Below are 21,814 nucleotides of genomic sequence, written 5' to 3' on the forward strand. Positions count from 1 at the left end.
GATTGTACTAAAATCCATGGCAATTGTATTTTTGCATAGGTGTATGCAGTAGAGCAGGAAAAGGGGTTAAGCAGAAACTTATTGGGCTTGTTTTATTGCTTCTGTGTCAGGACCTTGGTCAGAGTGTTTCCATCTGACATCTCATTCAATGCCTTCGTTTAAAAATAGCATCTCTTTTAAGCTTACACAATTCAATCTCGGGAAGCATGTGTGTGAATGTGAATAGCGGATGGAGAAAGGAAAGGATTTGAGCCTATCTCAATTATTTGCTTTAAAATCTAGCTGTCTGATTTCGCAAAACATCTCACCAAAAGAGGTATAGTTATGAGCAGTAAGAGATTTAAATGCAGTGCAAATAGACCAATGACAATCTATGCTAGTTTCCTGCTATTTACCTTTTCCAGTAAACCCCTTTGGTTTGCACCTTGTGCTGTTTCCTCACATGTTCCTTCATAGCTTTCATAGCTTTCCTCCCCATCTGAGGCTCCAGTGAGACATAGGAGCTCTTCATGAGCTCTCTCCAAGCCGTGGCCCACCTGGTCACCCATGCCACTGGGAGGACGAAACTTCTGGGGTGAGTGTCCTGCCTCTGCTTCCTTGACTGCTGGCATCTCTGAGCAGTGCATCACCACTGGGTGCCATCTGCCCACTAGCCTGGCCCTAGGGGAAAAAAAACAGCAGTCAAGGCCATTTCTCCCATTTCTACCACAGACATGATCTTGGACCTCTCCTCATTCCCCCACTAGCAATGCTACCACTAGCCTATTCTGGTCTCAATTGCCTTCGCCCGTTTAACCTTTAACTATTTTCATCACAAATCCAAAACATAGCACCATACAGGCTACTATGAAGAAAATTAACTCTATCCCAGCCGTACAGTCCTTTTCAGGTCTAACTAACATTTTGCCCTCTCCCAGCTTCCTGGGATCACCATGCACCTTCCAAAACTCCACCCTGATTTTTAGCTTCTCACAGTCCTTTCTTTCTACCTCTCTCCGTTTCTCCTGAAGACATACATAAAGAAATCGGTATATAACCTCATGTGAATAGGGCCTGAAAAGGATCTACACCATTTTTTCCTAACTAGTATATACTATGCACTTGATATAAATTAGCTTGGAGATAATTTTTCAGTATGAAAAGAAAAGCCCCTGAACCTGGATGAAGGAGAAAAAAAAAAAAATAAAAAAGAAAGCATGAGGTGCACCTAACAGGAATATTTTATAAACCATGAAGTAGGATTTTTCTAATGGACTCATTCTACCTCATTTTAGGTAGCACAACTGCAATGTGCTGTCTACTACAGATGGATAACATCACAACAGTAGTACACTTTCATAACTGGCAAACAGGTGTCTGGGTTTATTTAACATTCTAGCTAGCATAAACCAGATTTCTATTTATTATTGGAATAGTTGTGCATATGATATTGTTTCAAGGAAGCAGGGAAGCCAAATCTCTGTGAAGCATTTGCAGATTTAAGGTATTCCTGCAGATATTGTTTCATCTTCCAGAAATTTTTCAAAGTGCTATTTTCATCTCTTATTAGTATACAGCATCCATTCACTCCCTATAGTAACACTCTAAGCCTATGATGGCTGCATCCCTGAGATAGGAACAGGATTTACCCCCTTGCATGTCTAATATGTGTATTGTGTACATGTGAGAGAAAGAGAAAACACACTCCTTTTTTTTTTTTTAATATAACATGGAGCTAATTTTTGTTTGTGTACAAACCATATTCAGTACTCACACAGATAATTCTGCTCTCCAGGTAAGCCTTTCATGATTATATGCTACACTGCTGTTAGACATGTAAACAGCTGTTTGTTGTGCCAGGATGACTAACAGCTGAGGCTTTACACATATCTTGAACAACCCTATTAGTCCCTATTGGGACTTGAGCATGATGGAGATGATAAAGCTCAGGACACCCGCCGCTGGTAATGTAAGCACTTAGAAATGTTATTCATACAAACGAGGGCTACATCTATAGTAACAAGCTGAAGAGGAGCAGGTATGGGTTTGCCGACTGGCCAGCAGCAGTCTGCAATGAATAATTGTTCACATGTTCCTGGTTATGCCTTTGGCTCAGGCCAAAGAGCACTCTCCCAAGCAATGCCTAATTTAGGTTAGCATTGGCCAAGCATGGCTCCAGTAGGCAACACAGATGAAGCTATTCTATTTTGGGCAGGGACAAAAGGGAGTTCAACAGTTTGTGTGCAACTCAGGGCCAGAAAACCAGCCAAGGGTATAGATGGAACCAAAAGTGCCAGATGTCTAAACTCATTTGAATGTTGGATTGAGTACCTGAATGGACAAAGGAGTGCCTTAGCTCTCCTGTAGCTCTCAATCATAACTGCCAAAGTAGGGAGAAAACATGCTGATTACTGCTAACCCCATTGACATGAGTCCTATAGAAAAAGACAGAACATACTCCTATGGCTAATTGCTGAAAACAGATACACTTAGACAAGATGCGAGGATGTTTATAGCCACTGGAGCAAATCATTAAGAGAAATGGTAGGTTTTTCACTTCCTAATGTCTCCAGATTAAGACATTTATGGAAAATTTGTGTTAGTCAAAAATGAAGTATGGGGCTGAGAAGAAAAAATACCTGGTTGAAAAATGAAGGATCTGTGGTGCACAGGGGCTAAGACTACAGGTCTGAATAGTGCTATGACTAAACCTTATAAATACACCAGTGAAAAAAAATCCATTATTATTCTTAATTTACCCATGGACAAAAAGAGCTGTGTTGAAGTTGTGTATCTGGCATGACACAGGGCAATGGCAGAGTTTAAAGCAATGTGAAGGGGTCTCTGAAATTTAGTAGCAGGTGCCCTCTTCCAAAATTCATTGCCTGTCCTACTGGAAAAGAGCTGCAGAGCATAAGAAACTTAGGCATTAAAGGCATTTTGATTTATTCCAATAAAAAAAGGGATTTTTCCCCATGCACTTCCTGAAGATTATAGACTGTGTTATTCCCTTTAGCAGTGCACAGGTTCATGAATGATTAATGAAGTTTTAGGTCCAAAATCACTGAGTAGTGCTATATTGCAAGTTTTACAGCGTGATCTGTTACCAGCAAATGTATCTTTTGGTGTTTCATTTGTTGGATATACTGTGCTGTGAACTGGATAATCCTTCCGATTTTCCCCCCTTCTAGAAATTACCAGTTAGGTGGGAGTGAGAACAAAATTTCACTGCAAAAAATGGATATTGCTGTTAAGCACCTTGTTCCATGTTTGTATGCTTGGTAGGTGAAGAGTGGGGGGAGAGGATTTAGCTCTCATTTTCTGGCATTTTTCTTCTAGTAGTAAGGTATAATTTGCATAGTTTATCACTGCAGATTTTTCAGCTGCTTTATTAATGGCCTTTTAAGGAAGCTAGCAATAATCATCTAAGTAGCTTTGTTTGGAAACCCTTGTCATGATTGAGTTTTAGAAGCTGAAAGAAAAGGATGAGTCACAGCAAGCTTCAGGATGTGAGTGATCCTGCAGCAAAGATAAATGGAAGAGTACAGGGGTTAATTTTTTTTTTTTTTTTGAGAGTATAACCCCTGTCTGTGAGTGTGAGAAGTTAAAGAAAACATAGAATCATAGAATACCAGGTTGGAAGGGACCTCAAGAATCATCTGGTCCAACCTTTCTTGGCAAAAGCATGGTCTAGACAAGATGGCCCAGCACCCTGTCCAGCTGAATCTTAAAAGTCTCCAATGTTGGGGAATCCACCACTTCCCTGGGGAGATTATTCCAATGGCTGATTGTTCTCACTGTGAAAAATTTTCCTCTTGTGTCCAACCGGAATCTCCCCAGGAGTGACTCCCCAGGAGTACCTCCCCAGGTACCCATTACCCCTCGTCTTTTCCATGTGACTACTTGTAAATAGGGACTCTCCATCTTCTTTGTAGCCACCCTTCAAATACTGGAACATGGTGATTAGGTCTCCCCTAAGCCTTCTTTTCTCAAGGCTGAACAAACCCAGTTCTCTCAGCCTTTCCTCATATGGCAGGCTCCCCAGTCCTTTGATCATCCTTGTGGCCCTTCTCTGGACCCTCTCCAGCCTGTCCACATCTTTTTTGTACAGTGGGGACCAAAACTGAGCACAGTATTCCAGGTGTGGCCTGACAAGCACCGAGTAGAGTGGGATAATGACTTCTTTATCTCTGCTGGTGATGCCCTTGTTGATGCAATCCAGCATCCTGTTGGCTTTCTTTGCCACAGCAGCACGTTGTTCACTCATATTGAGCTTGTTGTCCACCAGGACCCCCAGGTTCCTTTCCACAGAGCTGCTCCCCAGCCGGGTAGATCCCAGCCTGTGCTGCAATCCTGGATTATGTTTTCCCAGGTTCAAGGCCTTACATTTGTCTTTGTTGAACTTCATAAGGTTCTTGTTAGCCCACTCTTCCAGACTATCCAGATCTTCCTGCAGGGTGGCTCTCCCTTCTGAAGCGTCCACTTCCCCACTCAGTTTGGTATCATCGGCAAACGTCATCAGGGTGCACTTAATCCCATCATCCAGATCACTTATGAAGATATTAAACAGCCTTGGGCCCGATATCGATCCCTGGGGGACCCCACTTGTGACAGATTGCCAGTTTGAAAAGGAGCTATTTACCACCACCCTCTGGGTGTGCCCTGTCAGCCACTTCCCCACCCACTGCACAGACCACTTGTCTAGACCGTAACGCATCAGTTTCTCTAGGAAGAGGCTGTGGGAAACCATATCAAAAGCTTTGGAGAAATCCAGGTAGACAATGATGTCCACCGCTTGGCCCACATCAGCCAAGCAGGTTACTTTGTCATAGAAGGCAATCAGGTTTGTCAAGCATGATTTGTCTTTGGTGAATCCATGCTGGCTTTTCCCAATCACCTGCTTCATTTGACTTGTGATAACCCCCAGAAGGATTCATTCCATAACTTTCCCAGGGACTGAAGTAAGACTGATGGGCCTATAATTTCCTGGATCCTCCTTTAAGCCCTTCTTGTAGATGGGGGCGACATTAGCCTTCTTCCAATCTTCTGGGACGTCCCCTGATCTCCGCAACTTCTCAAAGATTATGGAGAGTGGCCTCGCAACGATGTCAGCCATCTCTCTTAACACCCTTGGGTGGATATTGTCAGGACCCATCGGTTTGTAGGGGTCAAGCTCCTGTAATAGTTCACATACCAACTCTTTCACTGATGGTGGGTCTGTGTTTGCATCAACTTGGATTTTTGTTCCTAAGGCCTGGGGCCCAACAGTGCTGGTAAAGACAGAGGTGAAGAAAGTGTTGAGAACCTCTGCCTTTTCAGTGTTGTTGGTGACTAATTCACCTCTCCTTCTGTTTCTGCTTGTTGTTTACGTACCTGAAGAACCCTTGCTTGTAGTTTTTGACATGTCTGGCCAATCTCAATTTGAGTTGAGCTTTTGCTTTTCTAACTGCATCTCTGCATGTCCTGGCAATGCCCTTGTAGTTCTCAATGGGTATTTGTCCACTTTTCCATCTCTGGTACGCTTCTCTTTTGGTTTTGAGAAGACTCAGAAGCTTGCAGTTAAGCCAAGGAGGTCTTTTTCTCTGCCTACTTCCCTTACCTTTAAATGGCATGACTGTTTTTGTGCTTCCAGGACAGTGTTCTTGACAAACTCCCAGCACTCGCTAGCTCCTTTATCCTCCATTGAAGCTTCCCACGGAATCCCTCCCAACTGTGCTCTGAGTGAGCTGAAATTTGCTCTTCTAAAATGAAATGGCAGTCTTGTATTTAAGTTATTAGTGATCATACAATCATAGAATGGTTTGGGTTGGAAGGGACCTTAAAGATCATCTATTTCCAACCCCCCTTGCCATGGTCAGGGACACCTTCCACTAGACCACATTGCTAAAAGCCGCTTCCAGTCTGGCCTTGAACATTTGCAGGGATGGGGCATCCACAGCTTCTCTGGGCAACCTGCTCCAATGCCTCACCACCCTTATAGTGAAGAATTTCTTCCTTATATCTAATCTAATCTTACCCTCTTTCAGTTTAAAGCCATTACCCCTTGTGCTATCACTACATGCCCTTGTAAAAAGTCCCTCTCCAGCTTTCTGGTAGGCCCCCTTCAGGTACTGGAAGGCTGCTATAAGGTCTCCCCAGAGCCTTCTCTTCTCCAGGCTGAACAACCCTAACTCTCTCAGCCTGTCTTCATAGGAGAGGTGCTCCAGCCCTCTGATCATCTTTGTGGCCCTCCTCTGGACTCTCTCAAGTAGGTCCATGTCTTTCTTAGGGGAGGCCCCAGCTTGGGAGCCCCAGAGCTGAATGCAGTACTCCAGGTAGAATCTCACGAGAGTGGAGTAGAGGGGCAGAATCACTTCCCTCAGCCTGCTGGCCACGCTTCTTTTGATGCAGCCCAGGATACGGTTAGCTTTCTGGGCTGCAAGCGCACATTGCTGGGTCATGTTGAGCTTCTCATCAACCAACACCCCCAAGTCCTTCTCCTCAGGGCTGCTCTCAATCAAATACAGGCTGCCCAGCTGTATTTCTGTTTGGGATTGCCCCAACCTATGTGCAGGACCTTACACTTGGCCTTGTTGAACTTCATGAGCTTCTCACAGGCCCATGTCTCAAGCCTGTCAAGGTCCCTCTGGATGGCATCCCTTCCCTCCAGCGTGTCAACCACACCACACAGCTTGGTGGTGTTGGCAAAATTCCTGAGGGTGCACCCAATCCCACTGTCCATGTCGCCAACAAAGATGTTAAACAGTGCCAGTCCTAATACCAACCCTTGAGGAATGTCACTCCTCACTGGTCTCCACTTCGACATCGAGCCGTTGACCACAACTCTTTGAGTGTGACCATCCAGCCAATTCCTTATGCACCAAGTGGTTCATCTGTCAAATCCATGTCTCTCCAATTTAGAGACAAGGATGTCATGCGGGACAGTGTCAAATGCTTTGCACAAGTCCAGGTACATGACATCAGTTGCTTTTCCCTTATCTGTCAACACTGTAACCCTGTCGTAGAAGGCCACCAAATTTGTAAGGCACGATTTGCCCTTAGTGAAGCCATGTTGGCTGTCACCAATCACCTCCTTATTTTCCATGTGCCTTAGCACAGTTTCCAGGAGGATCTGCTCCATAGTCTTGCCAGGCACAGAGGTGAAATTGACTGGCCTGTAGTTCCCCTGGTCTTCCTTTTTTACTGTTTTTAAAAATGGGGGCTATGTTTCCCCTTTTCCAGTCAGTAGGAATTTCACTGGACTGCCACTACTTCTCAAATATGATGGATAGTGGTTTAGCAACTTCATCAGCCAGTACCCTCAGGACCTGCGGATGCACCTCATTCAGGTCCCATGAAGTTGTGCACCTTCAGGTTCCTCAGATGGTCTCAAACCTGGTCTTCTCCTACAATGGGCGGTTCTTCATTCTCACAGTCCCTGCCTTTGCCTTCTGCAACTTGGGTGGTGTGGCTTGAGTGCTTGCTGGTGAAGACTGAGGCAAAAAAGTTGTTGAATACCTCAGCCTTCTCCATATCCCAGGTAACCAGGTTTCCCATTTCCTTCCGGAGAGGGCCCACATTTTCCCTAGTCTTCCTTTTACCACTGACGTACCTATAGAAGCTTTTCTTGTTGCCCTTGACATCCCTGGCCAGATTTAATTCTATCAGGGCTTTAGCTTTCCTAATCTGATCTCTGGCTGCTCGGACAATTTCTCTGTATTTCTCCCAGGCTACCTGTCCTTGTTTCCACCCGCTGATGATGTGACATAGCCTCCTTGAGTGGTTTTAGTCAATTGCCATAAACACCATTGCAGAATTCCATTAAAAACAAGCTGCTTAACTCACTAATTTTAAAATTAGAAAATGACAATATGGTTTCCCTCCCAAATATGTCAAAAGTCTGGAGCAAATATTGGAAACACTCAAAAGAAGGTAACAAAAATACCCTCCAGAGGAAGCGTCAGGTAATCTGAGTATAAAGGTGAATGTGACAGGAAGGTAATGAGAATATGTAAAAGAAGGGGGAAAAATCAATAAACTATAAAGTTATAAATATATCTGATTGAGACTGGCCTGAGTTGCAAGTTCAAGCAGAAATGAGCAGACTTGGCTTCCCGCAGGTCCACAATTGTGTTTCTGGGACACTTACTCTGCCTTATAATGACTGTAATAGTCTGCAGAAGAGTTTGTTCTTTAAACAAGCAGTCAGACTAAAAGTCTGTACCATCTACATATAATTCTTGGTATGGACATTTTGTCCCTGACCAATAAGACAAATACTGTATCTTAACTTTCAGCAAGACAGACAGTTTTCTCTGTGATTTTTCAATGTATTAGCTGTAGACTACCACAGCTGTTACTAATTTTAAGCCACAATGACTGGAATAAAAATATGAGAGCAATTCAGATGGGATGAGATGAAATTGTCTTCAAAATAATTATTTTCTTTGATTAGATTAAACAAAATATATTACATTTAGTTTTGAGCTATACTGCTCATGGGTGAACACTACATACTTCTGCTTCAGCTCTTGTAACTGCTTGTGCTGCTGTGCCTTGCTGTCTTTTTGCAGATAGAAGAGACAAGAGGGCAGAAGGGGAGTTCATGAATGGCAACACAGCAAAGTTTGGTGTGAGAAGGATTTGAAAAACGTATTCACTGCAAATTAATACGATAAAATTGGCCAAGTTCAGGAGGTCATTAATGACTAAAGTACAGCAGAAGTTAATTATAATATTTAACTGAATTTATACAAAATAAGTGATTTCTGAACTAGAGAAATAGATTAAATGATGTTTGTACAAAGCACGTATGGCATATTTTGACAAGAAATGAATGTCTGTTTTAAACTTATTACTTCTACAGTATTCTTCATCTTCTTAGCCCCATTACAACCCAACTGAAAACTACCTGGGAATCTTTTATGAAAAAATCTGGAAAAAAAAAACCCAACCAAAACCCACTTAATGAATATGAGACAGTTTTTGTGTGTTTAATAACCAAAAATGGTACTACACAAAGAGAAAATGGGAAAAGAAGAATCTCAAGCACTAATCTGATTAGTGTTTTAGGTAGTTCAAATGGGAAAAATAAGGTGGAAGAAAGAGAAAAGAACTGTTAAAACTGTAATTCAGGATGTTACATAGTACATATAAAACCAGGAGTAGGACTGAATTTTTATAAGTAACTTTAGACTTTAATGTTGCAAACTCCAGCAGCCTGGCAGAGCTTGTATCCCTGTGAGCAAACCCATTGTCATCAAATTCCAGAAAGAACAGGGGTTTTTTTTTCAGGAATAGATGCTTTCTGGGGGAGGTTCCTCCCTAAAGCCCATGTAATGATGAATTAAAAGTTTTTCAATAAAATCCTGATGTGCTTTCTAGGTAATCTTTTCGTAGTAAGCAAAAAGCACTAGAAAATTTTTGACTAGTTAAGGATTAAGGTATTTTAGATTTGCAAAAATAAACTAAATTAATGCTTGTTTTGAATGTGGCAGTCTAGCTAAAACAATATGAGATGTCCTTCCCGCTTCCTTGCTTTTCTGGACGGCCCATAGTTTCCCTTGATGCTTGACTACAGATACAAAAGTATATGTAGAAATTGATTTGGAAATACCAAAATAGAATCAGTCTTCGCCCAGTATAGGTGAATTCTTTTCCTGAAATCTTTCAGTGTCAGGTCGATGCAGAAGTTACAGCAAGCTGACTGACTGAATGGATATGGAGCTATTCTATAAATACTCAGTTAGCCCTCAAGTGGTTTGGATCAAGCCCTTATGTAGTTTAATGAAAAATATGTAGCACATTTCATGATGAGATTTGCAAAGGCTTGTTCCTCATTAAAAAAAAAAACCAAAACCAAACTAAAACAAAATCTAAACCAGTGTCTGTCAGGAAAAGGTCATTCACAGATAATTGTTGAGAGTTATTCTGTACATCTTTCAAACTGAGTGATTCTTGACTGTACACCTGTTCAAAAAAGGTCACTGTTATTTTCTTCTGTTACCACAGTAATGGACAAATTGTATTTTCTTACTTTTACCTCCCCCCAAAACAATCACAGCATTTTTCTGAAACTTCTCAAGAAAAAAAAAAATCTACTTTTGCAAACATCAAGGATGGAGAATACTAATATAAAGATTAAAAAAACCTCACCCCCCCCAAACAAACACATGACTCAAAACAAGTGATTGTCATAGGTAGTTACCTTTTGGGTTTTTTTTTTCAAATACTGTTTTCTAAGTAGGACATGAGGGCATGGCAATATTAAGGAACTGTTGAACTATGTTATCTTAAATCCTGCCTTAAATGAGGTGGAGGAAACCAAGTTCTGCTTACAATATCATCACATATTTTCCCACACTGTCCATACAGATAAATACATAATCTTTGCTTTTCTGGATGGTCCATAGTTTCTCTTGATGCTTAACTACAGTTATGAAAGCATATGTAGAAGTGCCCTGATTTGGAAAGACAGACAGCTTAATTTCCATGGCAATCCAGGTCCAAGAAGACAGTTGCCTAGGGAAGTCTAAACTTTTGTGGTCTTCATCATGATCTTGAATGTGACTATAAGATCAAGTACAAGAGATGCAAGGCTAGTGATGGATTACTTAAGAGCTTGTTACCTCACATATTTAACCAAGAAGAAAGAGATGTTTGGCCTGGAGGGAATTAAATCCGTACCATTCAAAGAGAATTCTTTTTGAAACCAGAAGAGTTGTCTTAGTGCTAAGCCACTGGAGAGCCATCACATAAGCATTTTCACAAGTGAAATATACTTGAAGTTTATGTAGTTAAGTGCACAGGATATATGGAAGTCAGGACACAAAAAGGACTTGTAATGATTAGGATGCAATGATGGTGTTTGCAGTTACCTAGTTACTATTTTGATTACTGTTCTTGCAACTGTTTTTGTTTACTTTTATTCTTTTAATCCAGTAACAAACTAGTACAAAAGGCACATTCTAAGGACCCACATTTTGTAGACTCCCATTTTCTTTTATGCATACCCCTTCTTTCAGTGAAAATCAGGTTTATGACACCTGGTGTCTTTCAAGAAGATCGTTGATCTTGCAACCTTGTATCTGAGCTGCATATTGTTTAGTGAAGAGTATGACCAAGAAATGCTAGAAAATAAGGAGTAAAGTACTTTCTTAGGAAGCAGAAGCAATAAATTCAAGCCTGCTTAGACTGAGGGTACTCTGAAATTACAGTTCTCTCATTCCTGGCAAGTATTGTAAACAGTAGGATACTGTAGAACAGTAAGACCACATTTTCTACACATCATCTTCCTTTTATTAGGGCCAACCTTATTCTACTAAGTGTTGATTCTAAGAAAAGGATCAGACAGCCTGGATGCAAAGCATAGGTGAGCCTTCTGCTCAAACCACTTCAACATTGATTTCAGACCAGGGTGCTCAGGGCTTTATCCAGTCAGGCCTTCAAGACCTCTGAGGACAGAGAATCTGCAGACTCTTTGGATAACCTGTTCCACTGTTTGACTGTCCTTATGGGGAAAAATTTTCTTCTTACCTCCAGATGGAATCTCTCCTGATTCAGTTTATGATGTTATCACTCACCCTTCCACCATGCACAGCTATGAAGGCCATGGCTCTATCTTCTTGATGATCTCCTCATAGGTATTGGCATGCTGCTGTTAGGTCCCCTGAAAGCCATCTCTTCTCCAGACTGAACAAGCCCCATTTCCTCAGCCCCTCTCACAGGGCAGTGCTCAGCTCTCCAACCATCCAATGATCACTGACCTGTTAATACAGCCCAATATACTAGGATGCACTGCTGACTCATGTTTACTCTGCTGTCCATCTTTGCAGCATTGCTGCTCCCCAGCCAGTCCATCCCCAGCCTTTATCGTTACTAGAGTTTCTTCCTTTTCAGGTGCAGGACTTTGCCTGAATCCTTGCTGAATTTCATGACCCATTCCTTCAGCCTGTCTAGGTCTCTCTGAATGGCAGCTCTGCCCTCAGGCACATTAATTGCCTAATCCTCGAGCTACTATATATTTGTATTTATTATATTCATATACATTCATATACATTCATATATTTTAATTAATCTCTCATAAGAAAGGAAGGACATTAGGAAGGAAGCAAGCAAGACAGTCTAGACATCTAAACTGAGAAAAGTAGTATTTCAAGCTATTGAGGTTTTGATCCATTTTTTTCTTTGTAGTAGTATGACCATAGTCTTTCAGTGCTTAGCAACACAGTGAGTCTGACCTAAAGACGCAGAGTGCTGTTTATCTTTCTGTTCCTGTTTACTATCTTTTCAATAACATTTAATAAAAAACCCTGCTAGTGTCTAGTAGATTCCTAGCATCAACTTTAGAAAAAAACAATCCCCTGGTGGTTAAAAATCTCATCTGAAACGTCAAAATCCACGTTTAAATTCCAAAACTGAGGGTAGATTGACCCTATAGACTGTAACATGGTGTTTGAGTATTGTGCCTGCTTAGACAACAAAATAATTAAGCTGTAGGTGCACAAAGTTCCAAATAGTCTAGATATTCTAGGCCATGCAGGTTTCCATGCTCATTGCAGAAGATTGTTGATGTCAAAATTTGCTCTAATGCCTCTACTGTGTAGCTATAGCATCAGCTGGACAAACTAGGGATTCAGAAATATGCCTACTAATCCTAGTGTGAAAGCTCTAAGTACTATCTGTTCTGAAATCTATCCTTTTCTTTCTTAAATGTTTTCTCTTAGGAAAAAAATATTTCAACATATGCAGAAAAAAACCACATTGTGAATGTGGTTTTTTTAATGAAGCAGATTTTCTGCTTTGTAGCCAGATCTACCTATAAATATTGCTACATAGCTTCCAGTAGTTTAGGTCCTTAAATCCTTCTATTTCCCAGATTGCCTGCCAAAGTGATATGGTGTATATAACACAGAACCAAAAATAATTGATATAATTTAACTGATGTTATTTTAGCTATTTTGCAAATCAGCACAAATCAATTTACTCTGATTATTTCTAGTAAAATAGATGAAATAGATTAATCTCTTTTCCCCTCACACTTAATTTCCCTGAAGAGACCAGCTGGAACTGAGAAAATAATTTAACATATATAAAGAAATGTTCAAGATGACTATATTATTCATTTCTCCTCCAAAGGGCTAATGAACTGTTTCTGAAGTAAACTTAAGATGCTGGAGCTACATTTGAAAGCCTCAAAATCTTTGGCCTTCCTTTGGATGTAGGGAATAAGGGACTTTGCTACTTTTTCAGAGATTTGGTTCATGGATTTCTTGCAATGTAAGACAGATAGTGATCTTAATCTGGTGAAAATGCAACTTCCTGCCAAAGATTAATAAAGCATTTCTGTCCAATGGTTCTATTATTTGTAAGCTCCTGGACTTGAGGGAGAAAGTCTGGGGGAAACTTGCATTAGAGGTGAAATTCTGTACTAATCACAAGTCCTGCTACGCAGACTGAGGAACGCTGCATAGACATATAGCAGCATCCACTTTTTATCCAGCAAAATGTAGAGCTACTTATACTGGAAAACCCATGGGTTTGAGATAAGCTACCAGGAAAGGTTTAATAAATATCCTCAGACAGGTGTTTGGAGATTACGATTGTGATTTGAGTGGTCAATAGCTGCAACACTATAGTGTTGGAAATAGTATAGGAAAGCTATAGTATAGGAAAGCTAAATGACCTAAACTAGAAGCCTAACTTTTAAATTACTGGAGGCACCTGAGCAAACCATAGCCGTAACTCTTTTCTACCCATATGAACATCTACTGAGCCAGGGACAGCATGTGTTGTGGCTATCTTAAACATAGGGGTTCACTTATACATGTGGCTAGCTTAAACATATGGGTTCACTTATACATGTTCTCATTGGCCATCTAGCTGCTGCCAAAGCAAATGTGAGGTGGCTGAGCTCTGCCTGAGCTGCCCTCAGAAGGCACAGCCCACGCACTGTGAAAGTCAATGAAATTACACCAAGGTGCAACAAGTAACAGAGAGACAAGTCGGTCAAGTAGTGCTCCGTTTCTCAGGAACGGCCCTACTTCCCCAGTACCTCTCAGAAAAGCTGCTTCAAGTTTTCAAAGCAGTGTAGGCAAAACTGAATTTTGCCACCTCAAGGATGAAGAGCTGTCATAGGTAAAAGGATGGGGCTGAAGAGGGATAAAACATCCTGGTAGTGGGCAGAGAGCTGGAAGGAAGGAAAACCCTAGATTCAGGTTGTTCTGTTGGTAGCTGCTACTAGGTGGAAATACTCTCTTTGACTACCTGTGCACTTTCTGATTTATCACACTTTCTCATTTCACCCTCAGCTGTGGGGAATCAGTGTTGTAAGGCACGGTGGGTCACAGGTACCAGCTGGTTTGTCTCTAGGTATTTGGTTGCTTACATTGCTACTGCTTAGTACCAGGTTTGATTCCCACTATGATTGCATTGCCTTACAGAAGCTAAAGCTTTGTTCACTAAAATTGGGTTTTGTATGTCTGGAGGACAAAACAGATTAGAGAAGTCACTGTATGATTGGCATGGTTTTGCCCTTTGCTGCAAAATTTCACAGTGCCGCTGTGTCATGATCATTTTTAATTGAAATTAGATATAATTTTTAGAGGAAAGCATTTGTTTAATTGCAGCTTTTCAAACTCTCCTTGGACTTTCTCTCTCTTTTTTTTTTTTTTTTCCTTTTTGAGGTACAACCAGATGAACGGCATTGCTGTGATGACCCTGACTTCATCATGATACACTGTGTCAGCTTGAGTGGTACAATTAATGCGACATGACCTTATGCCATACTGAATGTCACAGCAACATTTTGGTTTTTCCCCTTCATTCCAGGAATAACTGTCAGAAATAATTTTTTACTGTGTCAACTACTCAAACACTTATATCCACAATGGTATGTCTAATAAAACACCTTATCTTCAAACAGTCTGGCAGTTAACCCCTGGAATATTTTCTCTAACCTTTAGATACCCACAGTGTTTTCCCAAATGACTGTATTTTATTTACCTCACTAAGTCGCACAGTTCAGTGCCAGTAACAAGCTCTCCTGATTATTTAACCAATCTGTACCATACACTAGGCTTCTATGTTTTGCTTTCATTTTTTTCTGGCCAGTCCAGAAGATTTGGAATATTCTTTCTTGGCAGATCATGATTTCAGGATGCTTGTTCTCCAGATCAAGCTGATGTTTAAAAGGAAATTTCTTTTTCAGTATCCATGTGACTGCCTTTGCTTGGTATGTGGGAAATGGTTGTTGACAACCCTGAGAGGTCCTGAGTGGATAAGCAGAGCAGTGCGTGGACTCAAGAGCCATCCTGCAGGTCTCTAAGAAGAATTTGAATGAAACACTGATCAAATCTGTGGAGGAAAAAAGCCTGCCATTTTCATTTAAACCCCTCATTGGAAGAGGGTAATGTTTTTTTGATCAGAAATTAGCATAAATTATTACAGTCAATGAACCTTTGATGATTTGCATCCCCTGAACATCTGCTTTGGCTGAGCTAAGGCAAACTGCTCACACTAATATTAGCCAGCTAATGATTACCTTATTTCTGTGCTACAAAGATTTTCTTTTCTGCCAACTGATGATACTTCAAGTACTTGCTGCAAGTATTTGGCTTTCAACACTCCACTGAAATAATGGCCCTCACTGTAATAATATTCCTATTTTGGGACCCAGTGAAACTCCCGTTAGAGCTATTTATTGAATTAGAGAAGAACTGAAGTAATATTCTCATGGTGACCTTTTGCTCTAGAGTACAGTGAGCTGATGTCTGTCACCCTTCAATTCATTTATTGCTAAGATGCTCCTGTTGAGTTTGCTTTAGTGTTGTTAGTATAAAGTAGCTTCCAGCTTATCCAGGAACTGGTCCTTTCAATGTATAAAGAATTTATCCCTTCACCGCATAAGTGAACTCTGGAAAACTTAAGATCATATATTTTATTCATTTTTGAACTAGGAAAGAAAATAATTCAGTTTTCCTTAATTAAAATGATAAAAATCTCTGTTAAGAAGTTCACCTTTGATACAAAGAAAGGTAAAAGAACTTCACCATGCTGCTCAACTTTGGAAACCTGGACTTATTTGCCTTAGCTAGGGCAAGAGTCCTTCCAGGCTGTCTGTACAGTCAAGGAGAAAGATGGATGCCCTCTTAAGCATGACTCCTTGTAAAAGATTACCTTCTGTGCTTTTGATCAGCCTCTGGATGAACCCTCACTCTTTCTCCCTTGACTCTGCTAATGATCCCACAGAAAAAAATGAAAGAAAAATTATGAGAAACACTGAAGGCAGCCTGATCCTCCCCAATATACTCTCCAGCTCCTAGCAGTAGTGTTTTAGGTAGCTGCTGAACTGGAGTTTTAATCTGGACCACTAATAGACTTCGAAATAGTTCTATACATTGGGTTTGCTTTTGGTTTTTTGTGGTAGTTTTTTAGTGCTGGTCTATCCTTTAAGAAAGGATGCACCCAGCAGTGTGCCCAGGTGGCCAAGAAAGCCAATGGCATCCTGGCTTGTATCAGGAATAGCGTGGCCAGCAGGACTAGGGAAGTGATTGTGCCCCTGTACTCGGCACTGGTGAGGCCGCACCTCGAATACTGTGTTCAGTTTTGGGCCCCCCACTACAAGAGAGACATTGAGGTACTGGAGCGTGTCCAGAGAAGGGCAACGAAGCTGGTGAAGGGTCTGGAGCAGAAGTCTTATGAGGAGCGGCTGAGGGAGCTGGGATTGTTTAGCCTGGAGAAAAGGAGGCTGAGGGGAGACCTTATTGCTCTCTTCAACTACCTGAAAGGAGGTTGTAGAGAGGTGGGGGTCGGTCTCTTCTCCCAGGTAACCAGTGATAGGACAAGAGGAAATGGCCTCAAGTTGCACCAGGGGAGGTTTAGACTGGATATTAGGAAATTTTTCTTCACTGAAAGGGTTGTCAAGCATTGGAACAGGCTGCCCAGGGAAGTGGTTGAGTCGCCATCCCTGGAGGTATTTAAAAGACGTTTGGATGAGGTGCTTATGGACATGGTATAGTGGTGGTCTTGGTAGTGTTAGGTTTACGGTTGGACTCGATGATCTTAAAGGTCTTTTCCAACCTATATGATTCTGTGATTCTGTGAAATATTTTATACAGGGTTCAGGATGCAGCTGCACACAGTGGAAATACTAAGTTTTCTGTTTCGCTCTCAGTTTCTTTGCTAATAATTTCTTAACTTTATATTTCCTTCTTTACTTCTGTTAAGCAGGCATTTCTTAAGAAACATCTACAATGACTCCAAAAATCTGTCCTCTAAGTGATAATAGCTCATTTAGAACCTATCATTTTATATACAGTTTTTCCCATGCTTATTACTTTGCATTTGTCAACACTGAATCTTTTATACATTCTATTACCCATTGACTTCTGTAACTCTGTAATCAGCATTAGCACCGACTTTCTTGAATAACTGTGTAAAACATCAGCAAACTTTGTCACCTCACTGTTCATGTCTTTAACTGAATTATTTTTATTGATACAATGAACCCATGTCCTAATTCCAGTAACCTTTTTTTGTGATTATTGGTATTTTTTTTAGGCTTGAACTTATTTTCTTATTTTAATCAGTTACTAACCCACAACTGAAACTTGTTTCTTACCAATAATTAATTTTTCTAAGAGCCTTCTGACAAGAATATTGTCAAAAGCTTGTAAGAGCCTTGTGTATGCAAGTCTGAATGGACCACCTATATTCACGTGCTATTTCACTTCCTCACAGAAATCTAATAGTTCTGTGAGGCACTCCTCTCCTCTGTAAGAAAGGTGTTAATTATTGATATTGAACTCTGTATGTCATATTTATCCAGGTATCTCTTCATACTTGCTCAGTTTATCCCTGCATCATCCCCCAAGCATTTTCTTAAAGGTCATTTTCTTATTCTATTACCAAATCCAGCTACCAGCAAGTAATAGTTACCTATCATCGTTAGTGCTTTAAATGTATAAATATGAAGTATTTAATAATAATTAAGTTAATTTAGAATTCTTGAGTTATTCCATGTGGTCCTTGAAATTTGTTTCTTTTCTTTTTATTAATTGATTCTGTATCCAGCTCTACTACTGAGATTTCCCTTGCAGGCAGTTACTCATTTCTGCCCCGATATAAAACCCAGTCTGTCAAATTCCCTTAGCTATTTGTAGTGTATACTGATCTAAAAATGTCTATATATTTAATTTTACCAAAAGGTCTAGTGAATGCTTTTTATGTTCTTGATCCCCTCTTTGTGCTACAGGCTCTGTATCAGGCTTTATATTTTGGGGAAATCTTTTGTTATTAAATTCTAAGTCATTGGCAGGTTGCATCTCAAAAGCTTTGTGCCTTTAACATATTGTGATTTTGCACTTAATTTTCCAAATTATACTTTTTTTTAAATTTTAAAGTATATCAGACCCTAATTTAGGCATTTAGCTTCAGTGCCCTACATTGGGCTGCATAACTGTCATCTCTAAAGTAATTAGTAGACAGGAGTAGTAGGAGTAGATTCAAGTGCTTTGGATCATCCCAGCACAAGTAACTTTCTGTTTGTTCAAGGTAATCAAGAATATTGTCCAGTGCATAAAGACTTATGTGTTAGTGTTATAAACACTAAATGTTGGATTCAGCTGCAGCTGTATATGTTATTAATTTAGCCAAAAGTACAGTTTCTGTATATTTTTCACACAATAAAAATGTATAAAAATACAGTTGTTGCTGAACTCAAACTCATCTAGTAAAAGCAGGAGGCCAACACTTTGAAATCTTTCAGTGATGCTTCATAACCTGGTTTTGAGGCCTCAGTGATCATAGCCTTGATCTATGGAACATAATATTGACAGCGTCAAGTCAAATTTTTCAGACTATGGAATTAGAATAGAATAGAATAAAATAGACTATTTCAGTTGGAAGGGACCTAGAACAATCATCTAGTCCAAGTGCCTGACCAATTCAGGGCTGACCAAGTTAAAGTATGTTATTAAGCGCATTGTCCAAATGCCTCTTAAAGAGGCTTGGGGCATTGACCACCTCTCTAGGAAGCCTGTTCCAGTGTTTGACAACGCTCTTGGTAAAGAAATGCTTCCTAATGTCCAGTCTAAATGTCCCCTGATACAGCTTTGAACCATTCCCATGCGTCCTATCACTGGATATCAGAAAGAAGAGACCAGCACCTCCCTCTCCATTTTGTTTACATCTTTGTTTAATAAGGTAAGGAAAAGTAATTTGAAGAAAAATAGCTAAGAAAAAGACAAATATATACTAACTGAGCAATCATCAGTTAAAAATGAAAAGGGTGTACTCCAACCCTAAAGCCATCATATATCTGAATTATAATGCATTTACAACCAAATATATGTACCTTCATGTGTACATAGAGGAGCAAAATGCATTCCAAAAGGATCTTTACAGTGCTGAGTTTCTTCTTATTTAGGTTAGGAAATTTCAGCACTATCCAGTTGCAGAATGTTATTTTTTTATTTAACTCCAAACCCAAGAACTTCTATTATCCCCTCTCCCAACAACAACTCATTCTTTAAAAGGCCTTAAATAATCCTATTTTAAGTTTATACAAGAATTGAAAAGTGAGAACATAATTTTGAGTATGGATGGCTAACATGTCTCAACAAATAAGGATGAGGCTGCTATCATGCTGTAATCAACATTTCTGATGTTTACTCAGGCAGTATAATTGTGATTTATTGTCTTGTTATTTCTGTCACGTCATCTCTTAAAAATGAAAATAAAGTAAGTGTTCAGTGCCAGAAGTTGGCAGTGAATTACCGTAAACAGAGAATTACAATGTTCCTCAAAAACATAATTTTAACACAAAATCAAACCTTTTACTGTACAGAATACAAACATGGCATTTTTCCAGATACCTACAACCTATAGTTTTAGGAGTGGCAACTGTTAAACAAACAAGTAGCAAATGTGTGAGGTGTCATTTATCACTAATCAGAGGGCATTCACAGAGCAATGAATTTAAATTATTAGCAACCAGCTACGGCTGAACATTAAAAAAAAAAAAGGAGACAGAGACAGAGAGGGAGAAAGGGAGAGGGGAAAAAAGAGAAAGGATGAGAGAGAATAAGAGAGACAACAATGTATTGCTTTCCAGGAGCACTATATAACTATACCAAACATAGACATGGGGACATTGTCTCCATTAATGTCCATTTCTTTTCTTTGGGGGAAAAAAAAAAAAAAAGTAGCTCATTGCCAGTGTTATTTTCCCCACTTGCAGCTGCTCTTTTGGGTTTTTCTGTATGTTGTCTTGCTCCCTTCTTAGTGTTATGATTTGTAATCCTCCATTCAAGGACTGCCACAGACTGATGTTGGTCAGCTGCACAGAAACCTGTTGCTGCTTGTCTGAAATGAGACTGTAAATTCCTCAGGTTGCTTCCTCATGTTTCATATTTTCTGTCAGCACAGGATGGCCCTGTGTCATTTGTGAATACTAGTGTAATGGAGGCAAAGAATGATAATAAAGGTTTTAGGTAGTTAGAAAGATAAAATTAGGGGAGACATAAATCATCCTCTTCTTGAAGACTTCTCTCCATAGCTTGATGGTTAAGGCAGGAGAAATAGATTAATTTATACTTGCTGGAGCAGGCTCCTAACCCAGCTGACAGTACAGGCATTGTGGATCAAGAGCATGATGACTCAGGCTTACAGGATCTGCTGTTTCTCAGAGTGGTGTCTACATGAAACATGTATTTTATTTGCACTTTCCAGCAGTAGCTCATGCTTTTATTCCTCTCAAGACAAACTAGTTAATTTCCTGTCTTGCTCTCTATTAATAAATAGCTTCCAAAATGATTCTAAAACTAGACCTGTTGGGAAGATTCCTAATGTGAATAACCCTGAATTGCAGCTTTCAGATAAAAAAGAAAAAAAAAGATTCTTCCTGAAGATTCCTGTTATCTTTGTATATTCTTTTATGTACACTTTTCTATTTTCATCCATCTCCAACAAAAAGTTAAGAGAAACACTCATAACATAGCATACCATTCATTCAGGTAGATCACAAGGGCCTTACAAAAATAGTGATCCTTTACTGTGCCATTTTGTTAGGAACAGATATTGACATTTCATTCCCCCTCTGATTCATTGGCAGAAGGAAAAACTAAATGCAAGGCCAAAAATCATGTGTTGAGTAATATCTTACTCTATGGCTAGTTTAATTAAAGTCAGTATGCCTACTGGTGGACGTGGTTTAGCTTTCCATCAGTGAAGGTAAAAATATCACCCTAAGAAAGAGGACTGTAATTTGTTGATTGTGAGATATGAATTCTTCAAAACTCATACCTGGGTTCTATTTTCTTTCACAAAACAGGGTGCGTAGAGCCACATATAGTCCTTTTGGGCAGAAAATTACCATAGAGCACATTAGCACAGGGAGTTTTATCCTCCTATATCATTAATGAACTCAGTTTTACTTTCTCTGCTTTGTGTTTGCAAGGTTTTTGTGTGACAGCTGAACTCTTGGTTAATACAACAGGGACTGAGCCAGGAACCTCAAGAGCTAACAACATTAAATGCAACAGCTTGAGCTAAAAAACCAGCCCTCTGTAGCTGGGAGCTGTAACACTCGTATCCTCTGTGAATAACTCACTAGTATATTGCAGTTGCTCTGACTGCTCAGCTCTGATTTACTTTGTATAATTTCTAACTAAACTTTTTGTTCATGTATTTTACACTCAAATACCTTATTAATTTCTGCTGGGAGTATACCTCTTTGCAAATGGCAGACAAGCTTTTCAGATAAAAATGGCAGACACACCTAAATTATTTTCTCTGATTTCCAGCAAGGCTTACTCTAAGGGTATGAGACACCATTTAACTTCAGCTATGTAAAAGA

Source organism: Mycteria americana, chromosome 3 (genome assembly GCF_035582795.1).
Source record: "Mycteria americana isolate JAX WOST 10 ecotype Jacksonville Zoo and Gardens chromosome 3, USCA_MyAme_1.0, whole genome shotgun sequence".
Taxonomy (NCBI): Eukaryota; Metazoa; Chordata; class Aves; order Ciconiiformes; family Ciconiidae; genus Mycteria; species Mycteria americana.